Source organism: Lemur catta, chromosome 12 (assembly GCF_020740605.2).
Source record: "Lemur catta isolate mLemCat1 chromosome 12, mLemCat1.pri, whole genome shotgun sequence".
In the NCBI taxonomy this organism is placed as follows: domain Eukaryota; kingdom Metazoa; phylum Chordata; class Mammalia; order Primates; family Lemuridae; genus Lemur; species Lemur catta.
In genome coordinates, this window is record NC_059139.1 from 65,398,201 (window position 1) to 65,423,108 (window position 24,908).

The following is a 24,908-nucleotide window of genomic DNA, read 5'->3' on the forward strand; positions in this document are numbered from 1 at the left end:
CTTCCCACCAAGCCTCACAAGGTAGAGAATTCCCAAAACACAGGAAGCATAGGAAGGACAGTTAGATGGCGAGTAGTGAGGAGGAAAAAAGGCAAGTATTGGTAACAGTAGTCTTTAATAACATCAGTGTCATTGTCAAATTGTCATGCCAAAAGTCAATTAAATATTTAGCCAGGAATGACTTAACGAGTTTAACTTTCCTGGTAGTTTGTGACAAACATATCAGTCATCTGGATTCTCTCTTACAATCATCCAACAAGGCTGTGTGCTGAGTACTGTGTGGGATATGATAATATACACCACACTGACCCCACCCCCAAGGACCTCAAACTCTGGAAGAACAGAAAACATTCATGTGCAAATAATAAAACACAACACAGAAAGTGTGGAGCATTTGAAGAATACTACTAAAGGAAGGTGTTGGGAAGAATGGAATGATATTTCCAAGGAGAGAGAGTGCCTCTGGCTGCAGTAACAACTCCTTGGGATGCCTTCACACATTTGACCACAGCCTGAAAGGACAGTTTAGATTTGGAAATGGGGAGAGCATTAACAGTATCACAGGTGGAGCAAATGGGACAGGAGCTAAAGCACTAAGGGAGGAAGTACAAGGCTGTTCAGGCAACTGACGTGGACAGAAGTGAACCCAGGAGGACTTGATGTAGAATGATTATTTGCAAGGCAATGAGGGGAGTAATTCCAAGATCAGGCTTAAAGCATGCAGAAGTCATGCTGCAGACTATATTTTGTACTTTATTTTAAAAGCCATGGGACATGAAAGCAATGTGAATTTTAAGGGATCTGGCAACCCACATGCCAAGATTCAAGCAAAGTTCTTTCTTTTCCTTACACAAACACACCTCTCTACTGGGTGTTTGCCAGGAGGGACCCTGCCAGGTGAGCTCAGTAATTGGCCCTAATTCACTCAAACTCCCCTGGCTCCTGGACATTCAGATGAAATGAGAAAAGTGGTAACCCTACAAACTGGATCGCTCGAAATGATTAGGGCACAGAGGATTCTCCCTCTCTTAGATGTCAGGTTCTCTACTGTAGCTGCATATTAACATTATCTAGGAAGCTTTTAAAATTTTTGATGCCTGGATCCCTACTGACAACCATTAAGCTGGAATCTACGGTGACGAGATCAGGGCATCAATTTTTTTTTAACTTCCCAGAGATTCTACTGAGGAGCCAGGGTTGAAAAGCTCCAACATAAGCCTTGCCAGACCCTGGCCTTACCCTTGAACCCCATGTGATGGGATACTACTTCAAGGCAATGGCTGACATGGTCTCCTCACCCCTCACTTTCCATCCTGTTCCCTTCCCAAGCACACAGATCAAGGTGCCTCCCTCTTCCTCCCCTGTGGAGTGGATTTGGAGGTTAGCTAGAAAGGATCGTACACCCGTAGAGACAGTCAATCTCGGAGACCAATTAAAGGATGCTTTCAGCCACAGAGGAGTGGAGCAATATGGTAAAGAGTTCCTGCCCCTACCTCCTCAGGCAGAATCCCAGGGCAGGGGCAGAACAATGGATTTCCATTGAGGTTGAGGAAGCAGAGAGTAAAAGGAACTGTATCCTATTTCCACCTGGAATTTCTGATAGCAGCAGCTTAGTGGGCTTAGCCCTCACCCCAAGACAGTAGAGGGCTCCATGCAGGTGCCAGGTTTAAGCATGCAAGGACTCTGGAAGTCCCCAAGTCTTCTCCAACAGCCCAAGAAGAAGGAGATCTAAAAATTCCAACTGGTTCTGAGCTAACAGGCCCACGGGCTACTGAGGGGTTGGTAGTGGGACCTCACATCAAAGGCTTTGCAGGGTTGGGTCCAAGAAGGGGCTGTGTCTCAAGGAGGATACAGTGCCAGAAACCAAAATAGGACATATAGACAGCATAAATGTCAGAATTCATTCACCCACATTCAATGGATAAATGATGCAAACTTTCATAAATACAAGGTCTTTCCTAAGAGGAAAACTGCCTACCTTGTATCCTTGATTTAACTAGGAGAAAGAAATTTACAATCAGCAAAAACCACTAAAATCCACTAAATTTTGTCTTCTATTGAATCCTAGGCAGAATTCTTAGAACCTGTAACACATTAGTGAACTTAATTTTTTACATGCCTGCTTCTCTTTACTAAATTATAAGCTCCCAAAGGCAGGGATTATGTCTTACTGGTCTGGTCTTTCTCGTCATAGACATTTCACTGAATGTTTGAGACTGAAAGGTTGAGATGCAGTCTCTTCTCCCAAGTCATCAGACTGAGCGATTTCCCTGAAACAGAGTTCTACAAAGGCTTCTCTCCCCTCTTAGCCTTACCTCAAAACATAAACCCACTATATGCATCCTAGGATCTGCTATGGGTGTTTGATTGTTCCCAAAACGTGACCAACACTTTCTCTATCCACATCTCTGCTCAAGGACTCCCTCCACCTCAACAACTTTCTCCCATTTTTCGAAATCCAACTCAAATGAGACATCCCTGGGAATCCTTCCTTGAATATTTCAAGGCACAAGGGACTTCTTGCTTTGAAACTCATAGGCCTTTCTTTGTTCTTCTCATGGCATCTTACAGCACCCTGCATCAAAATACTATAACTGATGCACTTGTAATACCTTCCCCACTATATTATAAACTCTGGGAAACAAAACTGTATTTATCTCTGTATTGCACCTAGAACTATATCTTGCACATAAGAGGAGCTGGATAAAAACTCAGTGTAGTGAATTAAGGATTTCACTGAGAAAATTCTCTAAATCCCCAGTGATAGGATATATCCAAGATTCTGTGATCATGCTCCAGTGTGTTTAGCTGTTCCCCAGAAAAATTAGCTCTTGTTTGGCTTCACTTCTAACAGTAAGTGTTTCAATTTGAAACAGGGCATTTCATGGTTCTGAATGGTCTCCTAGAGTCAAGTTTTATTACCAATTTTCTAAATGGGATGCAGTTTAAAAATAAAAAAAGGCTCTCAGAAAGATTAGTCCATTCAATATAAGCAGCTCCTTTCCAAGAAAAGTACATTTCTTTTTGAAGTAAAACTCCATGCCAAGGAGGAATAAGACCTAACATTTACTAAGCGCCTCCAAAGTGCCAGGCACTTTACACAGTCTCTCACTCTAAAAGCCTTTTTTCCCTGTTTTGAGGTGGAGAAGCAACTGAAGCAAAGAAACATTCATGTACCTTTGTCACGTTCACGTAACTAGTTAGAATGCAATACAAGTCTGTGTGACTATAAACTCCCTGCTTTTTCTGCTTTACCAAGAGCTCATACCTTTGTGCTTTTACTTTCTGATTCCTCCCATATGGTACTCTCATTTTTCCTTTGCATGTTATCAAGACTCACATTGTTTTATTTAAGAACTCTAAGTAGTAGTCTCTGACATTTTTTCTACAAATGTAATTTTATATAAATATATACACACATATATATACACATAAAATTATAACTATACAATAATATACATATTAGGCTTACAGTCAGAAAACTGAGGTACTTGTTCTGCCACCTACTGTGCAAGTTATTTAATACAAGTTTCATTTTCCTCATGTGTGAAATGAGATAATAATAGTACCTCTCTCATGGATTGTTACAGAGATCAAATGAGTAAAAATATTTTCGATTGTTCATTCCACAAATATTTGTTGAGAGCCTATTATGTGCCAGGGGTTTAACTGGGTACTAGCTATATGAGATAGCACAGGTCCCTGACCTCAAAGAGCTAGGAAGTGGAGATTTTTAACAAGTTTACACAAATATATATATTAACAGTTACCAACCGTGATTAGGGCTATGAAGGAAAACACACACACACTAAAAGACAATAACAGCAGACCAACTTACATCGGGGCTCCGAGGACATTTTAGCTGAGACTTAAAATACAAGTGAACTAAGAAGAGAGGCAGCGGGAGAGTGTTCCAGACAGAGGGAATAGCAATCATTTTGCATGCTCAGAGGCAGTAGAGAGCACTGGTTATGAAGGCCAGTGAACTTGAAACACAAGTTCAAGTTCAAGCAAAAGATGCACCTGGAGAGGTGGGCAGGGGCCAGATCACCACACATTCTTGTAAGTATGTTAAGGATTTTGGATAACATTCTAAGCGCAATGAAAAGCCACTAGAAGGATTTTGAGCTAGGTCAACTTAGGATCAAGTTCACATTGTAAGAAAATTGCCCTAGTTGCTGTGTGGAGAGTGGAAGACTGGAAAGTAGCAAGAGTGAAGGCCAAGAGACCAGTGAGAAAGTAGTCTAGAACAAGTAGGCTAGGGGCTTGTCCTGGGGTGGTGTGGAGACAGAGGGAGAATGAGAGTGCATGCAAGAAAGTGCGCACACGCTATAGATGGGTTCAACATCTATATCTAGGGTAGACTGGAAGTGGGGGATGAGGGAGAGGACAGTATCAGCAATGGCTGCCTGGTTTCTAGAATGAACACAGGTGCCTTTTATTGAGATGGAGAAGACCAGAGGTGGAACAGATTTTTATTAAAAGAGAGAAGAAATCTTGAGTTCATTTTAAAAAATATGTTTAATTTGTGATGTTCATGAGATATCCAAAGGGAAATATCAAGCAGGCCGTTGAATACACAGGTTGAGAGCATGGAGTTCAGGGTTTTAAAGGACTTTCTTGTACCATATTCCTTAAATGTTTTTTTTTTTTTTTTTTTTTTTTTTGAGATAGTGTGTCACTCTGTTGCCTGGGCTAGAGAACCGTGGCGTCAGCCTAGCTCACAGCAACCTCAAACTCCTGGGCTCAAGCGATCCTCCTGCCTCAGCCTCCTGAGTAGCTGGGACTACAGGCATGCGCCACCATGCCCTGCTAATTTTTTGATATATATTTTTAGCTGTCCATATAATTTCTTTCTATTTTTAGTAGAGACGAGGTCTCGCTCTTGCTCAGCCTGGTCTCAAACTCCTGAGCTCAAATGATCCGCCCGCCCCGGCCTTGCAGAGTGCTAGGATTACAGGCGTGAGCCACCATGCCCAGCTCCTTAAATGTTTTAAAAAGTATTTTCCTTTGGCCTCTGATCAAACTAAACTACCTTTCACAGTCAACGTCGCCAAAGTGTAGCAGACTTTGCTACCCGACTTTAATTCACAGCCAGAAAGAGTCCAAGGTGTTTTAGGAACCTTACTTAGGCTGCCTTTGGTGATTCTGACTGTTCCCACTCACCACAGAAGTCAGGGGCCACTGGTCAGCCTTTCCCTTTATTGGGACACTATGGAACACAGATTAAGAAGTAACGGACGTTCTTCCAAAACTTTCCACACAATGAAATTAACAAGCACTGATAATAGCTTGTCACTGCTGATAAATAATAAAAATGTTGAATGAATTCGAAAACGTTAACATACTCAAGCCCCACCTGAAAATGTGCTGCTAATCAATTTAATTCCAAATCCCCGAGGGAAGAGATAACTCTGTCCAATTTTTCGAAGTAAATTTTTTTAATGGTTGACCATGTCCTGAGTTGAGAGCAAATACTCTTAGACATTTAATAGAAAACAGAGCATTTCTCTCTGAACCAAGCCTACGCAAAGAACTCCATCAACGGTGTGAGCAAGTGTCTGCTCTTCCCCTTCCTCTCATGAAATTAACTTGCTGGCCCACCTGGCCAGGCACCCAGATAGCAAACTCAACGGGAGAGCTTTATCTGAATAAAACCGGGCTAGAGCCAGCGCGAAGTGGGGAGAGGCAATTGCTGGCAAGAAGTAGAGGAGCAACAGGGAGGGAACTGACCTTGAGGACACTTTGAGTCCCGCCGATGCCACAACACCCCACCCCCACCGCAGCAGTTAACCCAAAGCCACGTTCGCTCCTCTGGGAGCTATCAGCAAGGCGCCCCCCTTGGCCTAACCCGCCGTCCACCCGCCCCTCCCTTTGGCCCTAGGCGGGAGTTGGTGGCCTGCGCGGCTGGCAGGAATACGCCGGCGAGACGGGGCGCGGGGGGCGCTCCTGCGGGGAGACAGTGGGCGACCACGGAGCGCGGGGAACAGGCGCGCCGGCCCTTCGCCGCGCTCCCCGCGGACTCGCGCCCGGCCCAGCGACTGTCCCCGCCCTGCCTGGTGCCCCGCCACCCATCTCTCCGGCGCCCCGGGCCCTCGGCCCCCCGGCGGGCGCAGGGAAGGGGCCCGTGCCGCGTCCCCCTCTTTCCGGGAGGGCGCGCAGTACCTGGGGTCCGGGGCCGGCTCTCCCTCGCGCCGCCGCCGCCGCCGCCCGGGACCGAAAGCGAAAGTGGAGCCCCGAGCGCGGCAGGCGGGCTGGCGCGGAGGGGCGCGTCGGCCCGAGCCCGGGCGGCGCGGGCGGCCGAGGCGGGAGCTGGGGAAGGGGAAACCCGGCAGTGGGAGCGATCAAGGGAGGCCGCCGCTCCCAAGTGGGGATTCGACTCGTAAATGAGCGCTGCAGGCCGGGGAAGCTGCGGGGCTGCAGTGCCGGGGACCGGGCGGGGAGGAGCACCCCTTTCTGAACGCAGATCTTTTCTCTCTGTGTGTCTTTGGAGACGTTTTTCGTTCGTTAGCTATGAGCGTTGCGGGGGCTCGGGGTACCCGGCACGGTGGGAGCCGAGGCCGGGCAGCAGCTCGCCAGTCCGCCGGGCATGGACGAGCTCGGCGCCCCCTGGAGTCGGAGGGTGTCCGTCATCGCGCTGCTGCAAATGGGCTGAGCGGCTTGGCCCGCCTCAGGGAGGAACTCTGTTGTGACAAAATGCTCTCGCGTTTCCGTGGAGGGTGACTGCAGCACGAGGTCCTGCAGAGGGGGAGGGCGGATTACAGATGGCCCAGAACTTCCCCTAGCACCGCAGGGGACACTGTACCCCAAGGGTTAGCTGCTTCCAGCATTAAGACGTTCCCCTGAGTTTTCAAAGCAAATGACCAATTCTTCACGCCCATTGGAACATTCAAGCCTGGATGAAATGTCCAAAAAGTTCATCTTTAAACAGTTAAGGGTAAATGGGGTAACAAGCCAAGAAAACACATTAAAACTAACCAAATGCTACACGTTGGTGAGTGGACCCTCATCCTTGTTGGGAGCAGGACCCTTTCCATGCTGTTCTCGGGCTTTTTCCTCCCACTTCCTCATTAGCCTTCTTCCCTTCGACAACGTGATTCCAAGACACTGGAGCAGTATTTTTCAGCATTTTTTTTTTCAATTTTACGCCTCCTTTCGAAAAATACAACATTTAGTTCTGCTTATTCCCTCCAGTCAAGAATATTTTGTAATATAAAAGTTAACACCGTGTTCCCAGACTCAACCAGGGTTGGGATCAAGGGAAGTTTTTCACTAAACTTCAATAAGAAATGAGAACTTTGGGATCTGGTAATTTCTGCATGTTCAGAATATGGCAGGAGGTGTCACTAGATATTATAGCTAACTCCTCCAAGACCTCCAGGCATCTCTGAGTGCTCCCAGTTTACTCAAGATTAGAACTTCTTGTCCATTAAATGCATACATTTCTTTGCTTTTATATTTATAATTTTGGGTGTGATGGTTTTAATTTCTAGTAAGAGTGTGTGTGTGTGTTCATCCTGAACTTTGAAGTTCAGGATGGCAGGGGCAAATGCACCAAACAGACTGGAGGCTGATCACAGAAGACTGTTGAGGCCTGTTGAGGCGGGGATGGGACAGAACTGAGCTGAGTGTCTGCAAGAAGAGAGCTGAGACCATGCCTCCCTCCACACCTCCCTCCACGCTGGTCTTCCCCAAGCTCACCCTGGCCCAGACTTTAGCCTCAGTCGCACTGGCCATGATTTCCTCTTCAGAGTTCAAGTGCACTACAAGCAGTGATACGCCAGAGAATTTGACAGTATTCCCTTCTAGTTTCAAAGCCCTAGCAGGGTTTTAGGGGATGCAAACCCTGGAGTAAGGACTTTAAGGATTCCTAGTTGTAGAGTCTGTGAGATCAAAACAGCAAACAATCAAGCTTAGAAATGTTTAGCATGGAACACAGAGAGAAAGGGTACCTAGGTTTATTGATTCCCTACCAACTGTTAGACACTGTGATAAATGCTAGCCATATGCATATGTGTATAATATAATTTTTTCAGCAATCTTGTAATGTAGGCATTATGTTTTATAGATGAGAAGAGTGAGACAGGTTGGCAATTTGCTCAAGTCAAAGAGAAAATAAATAGTGAAACCTATTTTGTCCCTAAGTAGGTCTATTTGACTCCAAAATCCATGTTTTTTCCACTAAATCACACCATTCCCTCAGTGAGCTGTTATTCACTCCTTCCCCCCTTCACCCCAGCCCCTGTTTCGTGCAGTGCTTCTAGCTTCCTTTCTCCAGCCAGCCCCTGTGAATTCCCCAGCCTGAAAAAGGAGTCTCCAAATTTCCTTTCAGTGGGTATTAGGCTTGCTGCTGTAACAAAGTAACCCCAGAATACCAGTGGTTTAAGAACACAAAGCTTTATTTCTCGCTCATGGTTAGGCAGGGTCCATGGGAGACAGGGGCTCACCATATCTGGCTGACCTTCTGAAGCTGTTGGCCTTCTCCATCACAGTGCCAGGAAAGAGAGAGTGCAGAGAGTTATGCATCAGCTTTTTACCGCCTCAGTGCTGAGCAACACACACCACTTCCACTCACATGTCATTGCCCAGAAGGAGGCGGGGTGGCTAAGCACAAATAGCATTGTGTACCTCACAGCCTAGGAGGGTCAGGTGAGCCCATCCGTTGCCACGGCTCCTCGGCGTCCTTAGTCCCTGACGTGAGCCAGGGAATGGGGGAGGTCCTCCTCACGTGTAAGCCATTGGAACATGTTCCACTTTGGGCTATTACCGATCAATTTTTTTTTATATATATTGGATTCCAGATAGTATCAAGTGGTGTTCAATTTTGCTCTGATTCATTCAGTTCCCCCTTCATTAGTCAGTTAATATCAGCAATTGGCTCATTTCTTCTGTTTTGCTGCCAGAGTTGCTGCTATTTTAATCATATTACTACTCTCCTTTTTGGTGTAAAATCTTAGAACCATGATGTGAGAAAACAGACAAAAGCAGGGCCACTCTGATTAAAGGGGCAGCTCCAGCCATTCAGCCGTGCCCACTGCCGGGCCCCCGCCAACATGCACACATACTGTGATCCCTAAGACACTTCCACAGGCTCCTACGGTCCATAGAACTCAATTTAAAAAAAAATACAACAGAGCCTTTTTTTTTAATTTCAAAATATTAAGGAGGTATAAATGTTTCTGTTACATGGATACCTTTTATTTAAAAAAAAAAATAGTATCCCTCATTCTTGATAAAGAGAATGTCATTTTTTTCCCTATGTGCCAAATTTCAGGACAGGCCTGCTCAACACACCTATTTGACTTTATTAATAATCAGAACAGAGAGGAAGGTATAGATGCCAAGTCGAAAGACTGTTTCAAAGCGGGCCACTGAGCTTATGACAACTAAGAAATTCCTTTGAAATGCCATGGTTTGAAAGCATTTACATATACTCTATCTCACTGGCTCCTCACAGAGTACGTGTGTAGGTGGCTTATCGGTCCAGTTTTCTAGAATGAGGAAACAGGATTTGAGAAGGTAAGTGACCTTCTCCACCACCTGGAGAGAGCCTGCTTTAGATTGAAGCCAATTCAAAGGAAAGCAGAGCTAACGGGAACAGAATAACCCTTGAAGCCTTCAGATCCAGCTGTCCGGAGCCAGCCCAGCCTTTGGACTTTCCTGTCAGGAGGCCAGTGAATTCCTTTTTGACTTAGCCAGTTGGAATCAGGCTTCAGAAAGAGTCCAGAGTCACCATATGACAGAGCACTACAGGAGGGACAAGGGATGCCGGCTTCTGTAGGAACAACTGGAGTTAATTGAGTGACTTGCTGAACTTCTAGAAATCCCAGGTCCTGAGGAACATTCTAGGTGTCACAGGGACTGATTACATGGTTCCCATTTTCCCCACCTCCCCAGGCTTTTATTTCATAAACCACTGCCACCCAAGGTAACCTGAGCATGCCTTCCGTTCCTGCAGCCCTGCAGAACCCAGGAAACCCACCCTTCTTCATCTCTCCTCGGTAGGGGTAGGGCCCATTTTACTGCTCTCTGGCCAGCACTTTGTATTCCTGCTGTTTTCCCTTTGCTCATTTCAACAAGGTGCTAAATCACCATAACACTTTTTTTTTTAATTTGCATTTCTTTCATCACTAATAAGATTGAACACATACACTGAACATAGGTTGATTAGATGATTTTGCTTTTTATTTTCTCTTTTGAGAAATTTATGTTTATATGTGTTGCCAATTTATCTGCTAAATTGGGCAGCTGCTGCCACAGTTGCTGGTTCCAGAACCACATCATGTGCACTACAATCTGTCCCAGCAAATGAATAGCTCACGTGCTGCCTCTCTCCCCACTGAACTCAGTTCCAAAGTCAAGCCTCCCACAGAGCTTCTATTTGGCAGAGGCTAAAGCATCTCCAGAAGCGAGGAGTACGGGGTCTGGAAGATAAAGTGTTTGCTTTCCAGCCTCGGCAGTGGTGTGAGAAATTCTGAAAAGAGGTTGGAAGAGACGCTGAATGTGCCAATCCAGTATCCTCCACAAACGTTAAACTGTGTTAAGGCTGAACAAATACAGAAATAATACAATTATAAGGAAGCCTCAAGTAATTCTGATTGCTGTTATGAACAAGAAGATATTGGCAAATCGACTGTAGATTTAGGTTATGAGAGCCATGGGGCACTTGAGTGTGAGCTGTATATGCAACTTTGTGACATAAGCACGTTGCCAAAAATCAAGTTATCATTTGGTATCTTTGGAATGTCTCTAGGGGTTTTCTTTTTCTTTTGTCTGTTCAACCCTGCCCCTCCTCTCCTCGTAAGTGAATAGTCACATTTCCTAGTCTCAGTCTGGAATGAACATAGCACCTCCACTCTCTGGCCATAGTGATTAGGCCAAGGATTGGCACACGACCAAAGCCAAACCAACCAGAGTCCTTGCCCAGCATTGTTCTGGCTGCAGCCAGAAAGAAAGCTCCCCTTTTTTCTTTCTTTATGTTCCCAATTCTATAAGGATGTAGCCTTAGAGTTAATGGCCAAGTTCCCACTATGGGTGATAGCCAAGGAAGAAAAAAGAAATGAGAGGCTGAGTTTGAGAGACGCCTTTGTTGTACACATTTTCTGATTTAACCCTTAATTAAGGCCTGGAACTACCCCCTTCCTACAGCTTTCTTCAATTCTGTGAGGCCACCAGCATCCTTCCCATAAATCCTCCCTTTTAGATTAAGATAGTTTTATTGAGTTGAGAATCAGTGGCATTTAATTTTAAGAGTCGTAAAGAGTCACAGTCTCAATTTTACAACCTACTATTCCACTACTCACTTAAAGGAAGGTAGCGTCTTTTGTGTCCATGGGAAAAGTGATTTTTTTTTTTTTTTGCTTTGCTTTCCCATACATTGCTTGTGTGGGGAAACACATTCCAATGACGTCTAAACCTGAACCACATTTCTAATCAGCCAACTTGATTTAATTGATTCTATAATATCACTGTGTTTCAGACTGCATTGTGTAAAAGCCTCATGGACAACTGCTGCCACAGTTATCATGTTTTCACTCAACAATCACCAGCTGTGTAGTCTGGCGAGTCCCAGATAATTTCACTGGCATTGGGGGAAAGCCAAAGAAAAATTCCTGTGAGACCAGGAAGGAAAGAGAGTCCATGGCTCTACGGGGCAGGGTGTGTGTGTGTGTGTGTGTGTGTGTGTGTGTGTGTGTGTGTGAGAGAGAGAGAGAGAGAGAGAGAGAGAGAGATGTGTGACAGAGAGAGAGAGAAAGCAAAAATTTTCCTACCAATAACAACACTCAGGTGTGTTTCTTTTGCTTGCCTTGGAAGCATCTTCGATGCTTAGAATTTGAAAAGACAAAAACCTTATTCTGGGATTGTTCTTTTCAAACACTATAGGACCAGACCAGAACAGCATTTAGAAATATGCCATACAAAATAATCACTCTCAAGGAGAATTTAAATTAGGGGAAAATTCTCCAGATTGATGTGTACCTGTCCAAACACCCTGCACATTCAGCATAGTCTTCTAATATTTTGAGTGATGTCATCAACTTCCAAGATACCATCAAAAGATCAAGCATGTAATAGCCTTCCAGCAGCCATGGATTTAATAATTATAGTTTTGACTATTTGGGGGTGACTTCAATATCTAGAACTTACATAGTTCATAATTTTGCAGAGGCATAAATTACAATTATGTGAACTGATGTGAGAGCAGGAGCCACCTGACCTGTGAGTGTGCCTGCCTGCCCATCAGAGTTCACACTCCAACCCAACGCCATGTTCTCTATTCATCATCACAGACTGTTTGCTTTCTGAAGTGATAATATCTCAAAAGAAAAACAAGCCACATTCTTACAATTTTGTTAAGGATCTTGAAAAGATCGCTCAAAGTTTTAAAGTTCATTTTACTGCATTTTATGAGAAAAAATATATACTCAAATGGAATTTGAGATTTGGGTCTTGGGAAACAGTCTTGTAAAAGTCTGCTGTAATCTAAACATTACTAGTCATTAAACTGTTGAGGATCATATAATCCATGAAAAAGACCATATAATTTTTTAGTGAGTCCTATAAAATTGCTACTAATTCTGAAAATGAGATTTTCTTTCATTTGTCTTTTTTTTAAAAAAGCCATGTTCTTTGCCAAGTGGCAAACAAGTAAATGCTGATGAGTTAGTTGCCAGGTCAAATGTTCTTTTCTCATCCTTTATCCTGTGAGGTTTTGTGCAATATCTGATATTATTTATAACCTCTTCCTTCTTGCATTCTCTCAGCTCCCTTGGCTTTAGAGATATCACTATCATAGTAATAACTCCCAATTTATTTATTTACTTACTTTGATTCCTCTCCTGAGCTCTAGATCTATACAAACATCACATACTCTGGAGACTTCTCTTGGATGTCTGTATCAGTTAGGGTTCTCCAGAGACATAGAACTAATAAAAGATAGATACATAAAGATTGATTGATTGACTGATTTTAAGGAATTTGCTCATGCAACTGTGGGAACTGGCAAGTCCAAAATTTGCAGGGTAGGCCAGCAGGCTAGAGAAACCAGGAGAAGAGTAGAGGCTGCAGTCTGGAGTCCAAAGGCAGTCTGGAGTCAGAACCCCCTCTTGGTCAGGGTAGCTCAGTCTTTTCCCCTAAGGCCTTCAACTGATTAGATGAGGCTCTCCTACATTGTGGAGGATAATCTGCTTCCCTCAAAGTCTACTGATTTAAAGTGAATCACACTAAAAAATACCTTAGCAGCATCTAGACTAGTATTTGACCAAAGACATGGGTATAATAGCCTAGCTAAATTGACACGTAAAATCAACCATCTCAATGCTCTGTAAACACTTTAAGTTCAACAGACTCCAGAAGAAACTGCCCTCATTCCTCTCAAACTCATAATCTCCTTTGTTTCCCCTTCCTGTTGGCAGGAAGGGGGATGTAGGATGTAGGAGAAAGGCAGATCTGGGCATGCAGTCTGATGAGACCCAGAGAAAGCACAGCAGGAAGGCAAGGGCAAGGGGCACAGGTATTCCTGACCTTATCTGTGACCAGGTACTGGCACGTCGTGTCCCAGATGAAGAAAGAGGGCCAAAGTCAAAGCAAGTACACCTAGGCACTCAGTGACAACTGGATGAGATACATAGTCAACAAAAGAGACATCATGGCAGCAGGGAATCCAAGACTGGTCAGAGCATGTTTGGCTCAGAGGGAGCATGCCAATAATAATAACTAGTGTGTACTAAGCATTTTTTGTGTCCCAGCCGCTTTGTATGAAACATGTCATTTAATTCTTACAGCAACACTATGAAGTAAGTAATATTGTCATTTCCATTTCAAATACAAAAAAACTGAAACTCTGAAAGATGAGTAACTCATAGGGTACAGATCTAGGAAGCTATAGGGCCTGGTTAGCGGTGGAACCAGGTTGAATTCCAGAGATGAATTCTGCCTTTCAAATCTTTCCTGGTGTGGGTTTGCTTGTGTGTCATATTCATTTAAAATGGATCAGGGAGGGGCAGATTATTCCAACTGTGATTATTTTCTTGGTTTCTCTCCGGCCACCCAAGCTAGATGCTGTTAACACATCAGTGTCATCTAGCCCTTTACCACTCAACCTCTCAACCTCAGCAGGTCCTGTCGATTTTGCTTCCTAAGAGTGTCTCGAGCCTCTGCCTTCCTCTCCATTCCTCTTGCTTCTTCTAGTCAGGCTTCAGTCATCTCTTATAGAGCCTCTTAACTAGTATTTTAATTTGTAATCTCTTCCCCCTCTTTAATCTGCTTTCCATACTGTCATCTGTCTAAACTCCCTTCCCAAACTAACAGGTCTCAGAAATCTAAATCAGGAAGCCAGAGTTTGGCAAAGAATTAAGACAGAGCAACTTTTGTCATGAGAAAGGAAAAAAAAAAAAAAAAAAGCAGAATCAAAAACATTGCTCAGGAACAAAGGTGGGCTCAGAAACCTAGATAAAGTCGAGAGAAGGTATCATTCCAAATGGAATCAAGCAGAGATGCAAGAATTGTGTTTCAGGCAGTATAATGGTAAATTTCCTGTGTCAACTTGGCTGGACTAGAAGATGTCAGATAGCTCATAAAACATTATTTAGTGTGTTTCCTAAAGAGATTATCATCTTAATCAGTAGACTGAGTGAAGAAGATCCACCCTCACTGACGTGTGTAGGCATCATCCAATCTGGGGAGGGCCTGAATAGAACAAAAAGGCTGAGGAAGAGCAAATTCTCTCTCTTCTTGAGCTGGAACATCCATCTTCTCCTACCCATGGACATTGGAACCCCTGTTTCTCTGGCCTTCAGACTTACGACTTATGCCAGCAACCCCACCCCTGGCTCTCAGGCGTTTGGCCTCAGACTGGTAGTTACACCATTGGCTCCCCTGGTTCTCAAGCCTTGGGACTAAGAATGAATTATACCACTGGCTTTACTGGTTCTCCAGCTTGCAAATAGCACATCACAGGACTTTTTAGCCTCTGCAATTTGCATGAGCCAACACCCATAATAATTCTCCTATTTTATATATGTGTGTGTGTGTGTGTGTGTGTATCCTTTGACTCTGTTTTTCCAGAGGATCCTAATACAGGCAGAGAAACTACAGTTAGATTCAGCCAGATGAACAAGGTGAGGAAGAGTATGAATAGAAGTTATCACATATATTTATATAATATGTGTTATATAACATTATATGTGTCATATAACTTGTATTATCACATATCCCTATATCACATATAGAAGTTATATTCACATAGAGATGTGAATATAAGTGACTTCTTATGAGACTTTAGACAGGAAGAGACAGATGCTTTTAAGGGCACTGTGTTAGTTTTCTATGCCATAAATTGCCACAAACTGAATAGCTCAACACACATTTATTATCTCATAGTTTCTGAGAGTCTGGAGTCAGGCACAGCTTAGATGGGCCCTCTGCTTAGGGTCACCCAAGGCTGCAATCGAGGTGTCGTGTAGGGCTGTAATCTTGTCTGAGGCTTGACTGGAGAAGGATCCACTTTCAATCTTACTCACGTTGTTGGTAAAATTCAGTTCCATGAGGTTGTAGGACAGAGGACTTTGGTTTCTTGCTGGCTGTTGACCAGAGGCCACCCCCATCTCCTAGAGGCCACCTGCAGTTCTTTGCCAGGTGGGATCCCCAACATAGCTGCCTGCTTCCTCAAGGCCAGCAAGGGAGAGAGACTCCAATAGGGTGAGCCTTATAATCACATATGACACAACCATGTGATCATGTATAGCCTGTCACCTTTGCCATATTCTGTTAGAAATAAGTGACAGGTCCAACCCACACTCAAGGTGAAGTGATCACATGAGAACATAGACACCAGGAGGCATGGACTATGGAAGGTACCTTAAGAGTCTGTTCAACACAGACACCAAAAATTTTTGACACAATTTCTCATTTTTCCACTTCTCAGCATTTCCGCTGCCATCCCCCTCATTTAGATCCACACTATTTCTTGCGTAGATACTATAATAGCCTCTCAGTTCTCCCCGTTTCTGTACTTGTCTCCTTGTAATCCAATCCACACAGCATACAAAGATGTCTTCTTAAAATGGGCAAGAACCTCAGTCCCTCATTCAAGTGTACAAGAAATATAAGATTTTCTTATCTTATTGAAATAATAAATTCTATTCTAAGCTCCTACCCTACCAAACCCTATATACGCAATGCATGAATTTCTTTTTCCTTCTTCACAATTTCACAGACAGATTTGTTCATACTACAGATCTTAGCAACCTCAGCATATGATTTTTTCTTTTGTTTACTAAGTCAAGAACTTTCAACTTTTCACTTTAACTTTACTGCTTCTCTTTGGCATAGCCAAATTGCCAGCATCACCACTCTTGCACTGTGGAGCCATTATTATGCGAAGTAAGGGCTACTAGAACACAAGCACTGCAATACCATGACAGTCACTCTCATACCTGAGATGGCTGTTAAGTGACTGACAGGTAGGTGGTGTAGACATCCATCATGGATACTCTGGACAAAGGGGTGATTCACATCCTGGGTGGGACACAGCAGGAGGTTTCCTCATGCTATTCAGAATAGTACACATTTTAAAACTTGCAAATTGTCTATTTCTGGAATTTTCCATTTAATATTTTTGGACAGCAGTTGACCATGGGTAACTGAAACCACGGAAAGTGAAATCACAGATAAGGGGGAACCCCTGTATTTGCACCCAAAGCTGATGTTCAAATGTTCAGCCAAGTCCACTTGAGAACACAAATGACCTCAGAAACCAGATTCCTCAGACACTCTGCTGGCAGCCTGGGTTGGGGGCTCAGATTCCTGCCTCTGCTGTGGCTCTTGGTCAAACCTGGACTAGGATTCAAATCTCTCTTCTGCTGGCCCAGGAGTTTTGTCTCCACACATAAATTGCATCCCGTCTTCCTGCTTAACACCCCTCAACGGCTTCTCTTGACACTTGGTAAGTTCTATAAGGCCCTACGTGCTCTAACTTCTGTCTATTGTTCCAAATCATCTCATATTTCTTTTCTCTTTGCTAAGTTTCCACCATGCTGACCTTTCATTTCCACAAGCACTAAGGAGTTTTCTGCCTCACACTTGCTATTCTCTCAGCCTGGAAAACTTTCCCTCCTTGCCAACAATTGGATTTCAACTTAAATGTTACTTTCCTTACCATCTTCTCAAAAAGTGGTCACATGCCCTTAATTCTTTAACACAGCTCTAATCACAAAATATTTTATTCCTTTCTATAAATTTTTCTGTTTACTTGGTCACTGTTCAGTCTCCTTAGCTAGTTTTAAGTTCCCTGAGGCCAGAGTTCATGTCTCTCTTTTTCTAAGCACTGCTTTCTCTCCCCCCATACAATTTATTAGGTTGTATTTTCATTTTCATTTCATTCAAAAGACTTTTTAATTTCTTGAAACATCTTTTTTGACATGTGTTAGTTAGAAATATGTTGTTTAGTCTTCAAATATTTGGGGATTTTCTGACTATCTTTCTAGTTTCATTCCATTGGTCTGAGAGCATACTTTGTATGATATCTATTCTTTTAAATTTGTGAAGGTATGTTTTATGGCCCAGAATGTGATCTATCTTGGCAAATGTTCTATGGGAACCAGAGAACGTGTATTAAGCTGTTGTTGGATGAAGTAGTCTATCAATGTCAATTAGATCCAATTGATTGATGGTTGTATCTCTCTTTTTCACCATTGAATGCCCAGGATCTAACAGAATTTTGCCTACAGAATGTGCTCCATAAATGTTTATTGAATAAAAAGAGGGAAGAAGAGCATGAGGATGGGAAGAATGGATACAGAGATGTTACATGTTACTCCCCCAATTAAAAGCTTCCAATGGTTCACTATAATCTATACATTTTAACTGTTTTTCCTTCTACTTGGTAACAATATTTTACAATCTATTTACTATATTTCTTATGTTGTAACACCCACAATTATTTTATGTACCACTGTAAAAGAAAAAATAAATGCTGCCAATAAAATCATGATAAGTTATCAATTTCAAAGATGTTTAAATATGAAAAAACTTGAGTCATAGAGTTGGTGAAATATTGTGGTTAGCTGAGTTTGTCTTGCCTGCTGGAAGTATCCATAGCTTATTTATCTTTGTATCCCCAGTACCACACATAGCACGTGGCATAGATGCTCAATAACATTAGTTTAGTTTAGTTGTTTAATTTGTTGCTTATTTCACACCATCAGCCACTTTCCTTCATTCTGCAGCCCTGATACCTCCTATTCTCTAATGCTATTGGTGTTCTTAACCGGTCATAAATTTTAATTTCTTTTGCAGTGCCTTTGATGCATGAAATTCTGACTCTTTTTTCACTTTTCTCATGAATATGATGTGTAGACTGTCAGCTACATTATAGCTAAATATCTGCCAGACTCACATTTGTGCCCTTGAAACTACTATGATAAATTGGTGTCCTCCCCAATGTCCCCACTCCCTCAACATACTTGCTCGGAGCCTAGTCATGCCACCAGTGTAAGTCTAGGTGCCATGGCAAACCAGAGAGGAAGAGAATTTGGGCAGAGAGAACTTTTGGAAGCTTCAAACAAATTACACCTGTCTATTAATTAGACTGGCCTTTCCTTAAGCTTCGTTTTCAATATCTACTTGGGAAAAGCAAAAAGAAGAAAGTAAAACTCTTAGGGATCTTCACTCCCAGTCAAATAAATCCTTTCCCTTTTTATCCCTCTGATATAGGACTTTTTTGAAAAAGGGATCCCAAAAGGGTGTCATGGTGGATGAATATAGCCAGCAGGGTTCAGCCAGTGTGGTGTTTGTTACACATGTGGATTGGCTGTGAGTTCTCCAGTCAGCCAGCACATCATTTCCTAACCGTGTTACTGCAGCAGAGCCTTACAGTCCTCATTACCCACTGACCCCTGGAAAGCATCTGAATTTTTGACCCCTGCTTTTAATGTTGTGGTTATTCTCCTCCAGGAGGAATTCTAGTGCACCATGCCCCCTTAACTTTGTTACTCTCATTTTTTTTTTTACTCTCATTTTGAAATTAATTGGCCATTAGAGATGGATCAGTCTGTCTAACTGTAGGGAACACTATACAGTGAGGTTGAAATAAACTAGTTATGGAAAGGTTCATTAGATATATTTTTTGGTGCAGAGAATAACTATAAAAATATGCCCTGACTCTATTCCCACAAGGTTAAAATATGTGTGGTATTTATGAGGTGGTATTGGAAAGGGGAGGGGGAGAGAATTAGAAAATATTGTCACAATGTGAACATTGAAAATTATATCAATATTTCAGGATTTGAGACCCCCCTCCCCAATTCTGGCTCTAATGCACATCCCTCCAAACAGATCTTTCCTGTAGTTTTGCTGGGATTTAATAAAGCAAAGGCAAGGGGCCAATGTTGAATGAAATTGCAAGGACTGAGGGTAGCTACAGTGAGTTCTTTAATTCATAGCCGGTAGAGATAGATGTTTTTGTCTCCTTTTTAAAAAGCCAATCAGAAGTAGAAGACAAGCGATTAAGAAGTTAAAAATAAAACTGGAGTATTACTCAGCTATAAGAAATAACGGTGATACAACATCTCTTTGGTTCTCCTGGAGAGAGTTGGAACCCGTTATATTAAGTGAAGTATCCCAAGAATGGAAAAACAAGCATCACACGTACTCACCAGAAAACTGGTTTCCCTGATCATCACCTAAATGCACAATGGGGAATGATACCAACTGGATATCAGACTGGGGGGCGGGGGTATGCCTACATGATGAGTGCGTTGCACACCCTCTGGGGAATGGTCATGCTTGAAGGTGCTGACTCGGGGAGGTATGACTACATGGTGAGTGCCAGGCGCACTGTCTGGAGAATGGACACGCTTGAGGCTCTGACTCAGGGGGATGGGCAGGACATGGGCAATATATATAACCTGAGCTTTTGTACCCCCATAATAAGCTGAAATAAAAAAAAAAGAATGAAACAAAAAAAAACCTGAAATTCTTACTTCTGTTTATGAAATAAAAATCTAAAAACATTTTCTAGAATTTGCTGCTTTTAATCTTTTAATAGTAGTTTCCATTTCCCTTTTCCCCTCCCCCTCACCTTTCCCTTGACTTCTGCCCTGTCTGTGATACACCCCCCTGAAAAAAATTAAATGCTGATCTGAAGAACACTGAGACCCCTGTATTGGCTGTAACCCTGTGGGGGTAATAGAAGATACGTTGGTTCTGAAATACCATTATTTTTTCTACTGGGCCAATTTAAAGTCATATTTATTAGGTTTCATTATTATTTCCCAAATAAGACTTTTCAATTCACAAACTTACCTTTTTAAAGCTACTGTGATAAACTAGGCCTGCTAGGAATGAACCACATTCATCTTGTAAATTATTTTAAATTTTAGCCTGAAATTCTCCTGGCATTTATACAAAAGTAAAAATTTTCTAATAAGTGCACAGAGAACAGAGCCATTGAAAACATAGACACCATCTCTGCTGCCTTTTGTGGTGTCTAAGTCCAAGTGCCCTCTTACTTTCTATATACTACAGGGCAAGCTTTTAATTTATAGGTCTTTTATGTGTCATTACATTTTAATTATGACTACAAAATAAAGACTGATACATTTTAAAAAGTTTGTAATCCAACTATTGAATGTAAATAGATTACCAAGAATATAAAAGTCTCTAGATTCATTGTAAATGTATATTAGTAACACTAATAACATTTACTGGGCACTTAGGTGTCAAGTCTTTTAAATATAAAATTCTCAATTATAAGTATTACTTATTTAAATACATATTAAGAGGAAAAATGAAGCAAATAAGTGAGAATTGATAACATTAGAAGTTCACTTTTTCAAAAAATACTTATTTACTAGAGCAGATTCATCAATTAAGTGATTTTGGCACACACCAAATATAGTGGTACCCCCATAATTTGGGGATGGAGAGACATTTGGATCATAATTACAGAATCACCAGGATGAAGACAGTGGGAGAACTTCAGGGCCATCCTTCCATGTGAGGGGAGAACCATACCGAGACCATCCTGGGAATCTGTCCTCGTTGTGAACATGCTATATTTCAGCAAGTCTGGATGCTTGGGATGCGGTAGGGAGTTGGTAGAAGAGAAATAAGCTTCAGAAAAATTTAGATTTTAAGAAATTACTCACTTACTAGCATCAAAATCAACAGTATTCTTCTTTATGCTATTTTAATTCTTCTTTTTAATGACTTTAAACAAACTCTGCAGTCCCCTCGGGTCTCATACCAAATAATTTATACATGTGAACAAACAATATTGACCTAATAGGAGATTCCTTGTTTTTTCATATACTGAATAAAATTCAATGGATTTTCAAACTTTAATATGAGGTTATTTACAAGATTGCATCTCTATAGCATTATTACAACTGGTATGTTGACCTGTTTTGAGTTTTACTAAATGCAAGAATGCCTTTAGTGGGGAAGGAATTGAAAACATCATTTTCCCCATAGCAACAAATGAGCTAGTCATTTTTCTAATATACATTAAGGCTTCTTGATTGAATTCGTCCCATCCACAGTGATCTTCTGATCTATTCTAATCCAACAACACCAACCATTTTAGATTCTGTGAACACAAACATCATTGTCCACACAAAAATTTCCTAGGGAGACATAACAATCAGCTCAATATTGAATTAGAGAGAACACAAGGAAGCAGAGTTAAGCAATTGCAACATATGGTTTAATTTCCTTGAGGGCAAACTGCCTTCCAAATTAATGATAATTCACTCTTTTATTTTTAATAATTTTTGTATGTATTTTTTGAACATATATGTCCTGAGCACAAAAGGCAAAAACTACAAAAGGATATGCATGGGAAAGTAAATATCTCTTATCAAAGGAAATGCTTTTCACTGTTGGCAAGTATATAAACCATTTTGTACAGCAAATTGGTATTAATATTAGCTAGCAAGTTTGAAAGGATGTAATTTCCACTTTTGGTAATGAGAGACTAGTTAAGTTGGGCCAAGCCTCCCACTCACAACAACTAAAAAAGCTTGAAATGTTTTAAAAAGGAATAGTATCAAATGCATCAAAGAACTAACAAGATGTTAAGGAATGACATTTGGGATCAGTTTGAAAGAAATTTCAAAAAAGCTGGAGTCCAGGGCCGCTCAGAGGTAAGACCCCTGGCAAACCCATCTCACTGTAGGAAGAGGTCCTATGGGACTGCATCCCAGCAGCAGGGACAAGCCTAGAGGAAAGTGGCCTGTGTACAGACTGCAGACCGGCTTGAGGTCACCCACTTGGTTCCAGAAATGCATGATGGTTCAAGATGGCTGCTGCCTCCAGGCATTGACAAATGGAAATAAAAAATCCTCTCCGGAGGAAAATAACATCATCTTCAGCCTTAAATTGTCTCTAGAAAAGTTGAAGATGTGCATACGCCATGATTCCCCCACCCCAGGTATGTGATTGTAGCACTGTACAGCAGGCAACATGAGCAAGGGTGCTCATTAAATAGTATGGCGATGATTAAAAACTGGAAACAATTCAAATATTCATCAGCAAGATGGGATATTCATATAATTCGATGCTAAAGAAGTAATAAATGAATATAAATATATGTTATATATAAAAATAAGTGAAGTATTGCTATATGCATCAGTATGGATAAATCTCAGAAATGTAATATTCAGCAAACAAAGAAACATGTAGCAGAAGATTATATAGTGTGATACCAGTAATGCAAAGTCCTAAAACATGAAAAGTGAATAATGTTGTTTAGGAATATATATACTTGTAGTCAAGCTTAAAAGCAAGGGAACAATAAATATAAAATTCAGGGTTCTGGTTGTTCCTGGAGAGGAGACAAGTGCACACAAGGAGCTTCAGCCGTGTCAGTCATGTTCTCTCCAGAGACAATCATTCCTGATCCTTCAGATATATTCTAATTCACTTGGGAAAGGCAAAGAATACGTTCCTTTTACTGGTTATAAGGCCAATATACAGTTTGTGCAAAGGCTACTTTCCTTCCAGATTTATCAATACTCCTAAGATGCAGTCGCATCCATAGCAGCTCTCAAATCGCATAGATTAAATATAGTAGCGTGCCCTTTTCCCTACCGTCAGTCCTCGGAACAGCATTTATCTGGCTGTGGAAATGCTGCTATTGCTTCCTCCAGAGTCCAGGCTTAGCAGAGGTGAAAGCTAAACATGGAGAAGTAGGACAAAGCCAGCCCATGCCCTTCCCCCAGCACACCTCGCCCCCACCCCCGGGCCCCGGGCCCCACAGAGTGGGTCTGAACATGCCAGAACAGCGCAGGAGGAGTAAACTCACTTAGACAAGAGTCCCACCTAACATACCAATTCCACTATAATTAGGTACAAAAACTGACTCCCCAGGTAACCTAACCTCTCTATTCGCTCTGTAAAACATGTTGACTGATATCACAGCAAACTTTGCTCGTGGTGTATGAGAGAATTTCTGTCCCACTGGGTGAGCTCAATGCTGGCCGGGAGTCAGTTTTGATTGTTTGAAACCTATTTATGCCATTTGTATTCTTAATGTAGTTACTTAAGTTAATGAAATGTTATGAAATCAGTGGATAGAAAAAGAAAAGTGTTGTGTCTATGAATATCTTGGAAAGTTTTGATAAAGTTGAGTGGAATTGGGGGTATGTACAATAACTGCAAAAGAATGAGAAAAATTGTAAAAATATAGAAGGATTCCACATTCAGATTGTTTCACAAATGTCTTTAAAGTATTCCCCTGAAATGGAAGAATGCATAAAATTAAAGGATCCGAGGAAATTATTTCCAGGGAGTTCCACCTTGTGTCATTTTATGATTTTTACATGGGAAAATATTTAATCATTTTTAAACAAATGGACAGGATTTGCAAAATGCACTTATGTCTCTGAAAATGTGCTATAAGCAGCAAGTAGCATGATACATGCAAAGGAAAATGATGCTACAATTATCTTAGATTTTAGGTTTATTGGTATAAATATTAATACTCTTCTATACTGCCTGAATTGCATTCATGATCTCTTTAGGCTGATGTCATCTTTGTGTCCCACCAAAACTCATATAATGTAATCCTAACTCCCAATGTGATAGTATTAGAAAGTGGGGCCTTTAGGAGTAATTAGGTCATGAGGGTAGAGCCTTCATGAATGGGATTGGTACTCTTATAAAAGGGACCCCAGAGAGCAATCTTGCTCTCTTTCTGCCACCTGAGGATACAATAAGAAGTCATTAATCTGCAACCCAAAAGAGGTCCCAACTGTGTTGGTGCCTTGATCTTGGATTTCCAGCCTCCAGAAATATGAAAAATAAATTTCTGTTGTTTATAAGACACCCAGTCTATGGTATTTCGTTATAGAAACCTAAACTAAGATAGCCAATGAATTTGTGGACCAATAAAGATTTAGACAGAAACTAAAATTATTGATTGCATTATTCAGTCTGCCAAAGGTGACAACCGCAAATCTCTGTTACATTATCCTTCTACAGTGAATGGGGCCTGAGCTTTACGAGCACAAGATTGTCATCACTGTGTGCTTTGATCACATAAATATTTTTCAACAGGTTATTTTGGAAATGTATATTTGTTTACTGATATCAAAATGGTTTGTGTATGTGGCTGTTTTTGTTGGTGGTGGTAATAGTGATAAGATAAAGAGAGATAATTTGAAGGACATATGTATTCTCCATTATAAAGTTAATTTAAAATGTTGGTTCATTAAGGGTCTATTACCCTCACCATTTTAGGGACTGGGAAGACATCAAAATAAATAGAATTTGGGCCGGGCGCGGTGTAATCCTAGCACTTTTGGAGGCCGAGGTGGGAGGATTGCTTGAGGTCAGAAGTTCAAGATCAGCCTGAACAAGAGTGAGAACCCCGTCTCTACAAAAAATAGAAAAAAATTAGCTGGGCA

The 24,908-nt window shown here is 41.8% G+C and overlaps 1 protein-coding gene across 1 annotated transcript in view; it reads right to left on the reverse strand.

The window, feature by feature from the left end:
• ERAP1 (endoplasmic reticulum aminopeptidase 1) overlaps positions 1-6,205 on the reverse strand; it is a 31,121-nt gene extending 24,916 nt beyond the window's left edge. Inside the window, exon 1 of the mRNA XM_045566189.1 lies at positions 6,166-6,205. The gene's annotated coding sequence lies outside the window, so the exon portion shown is untranslated. The remainder of the gene's footprint in view (positions 1-6,165) is intronic.
• Between the last annotated feature and the right edge of the window lie 18,703 nt (positions 6,206-24,908).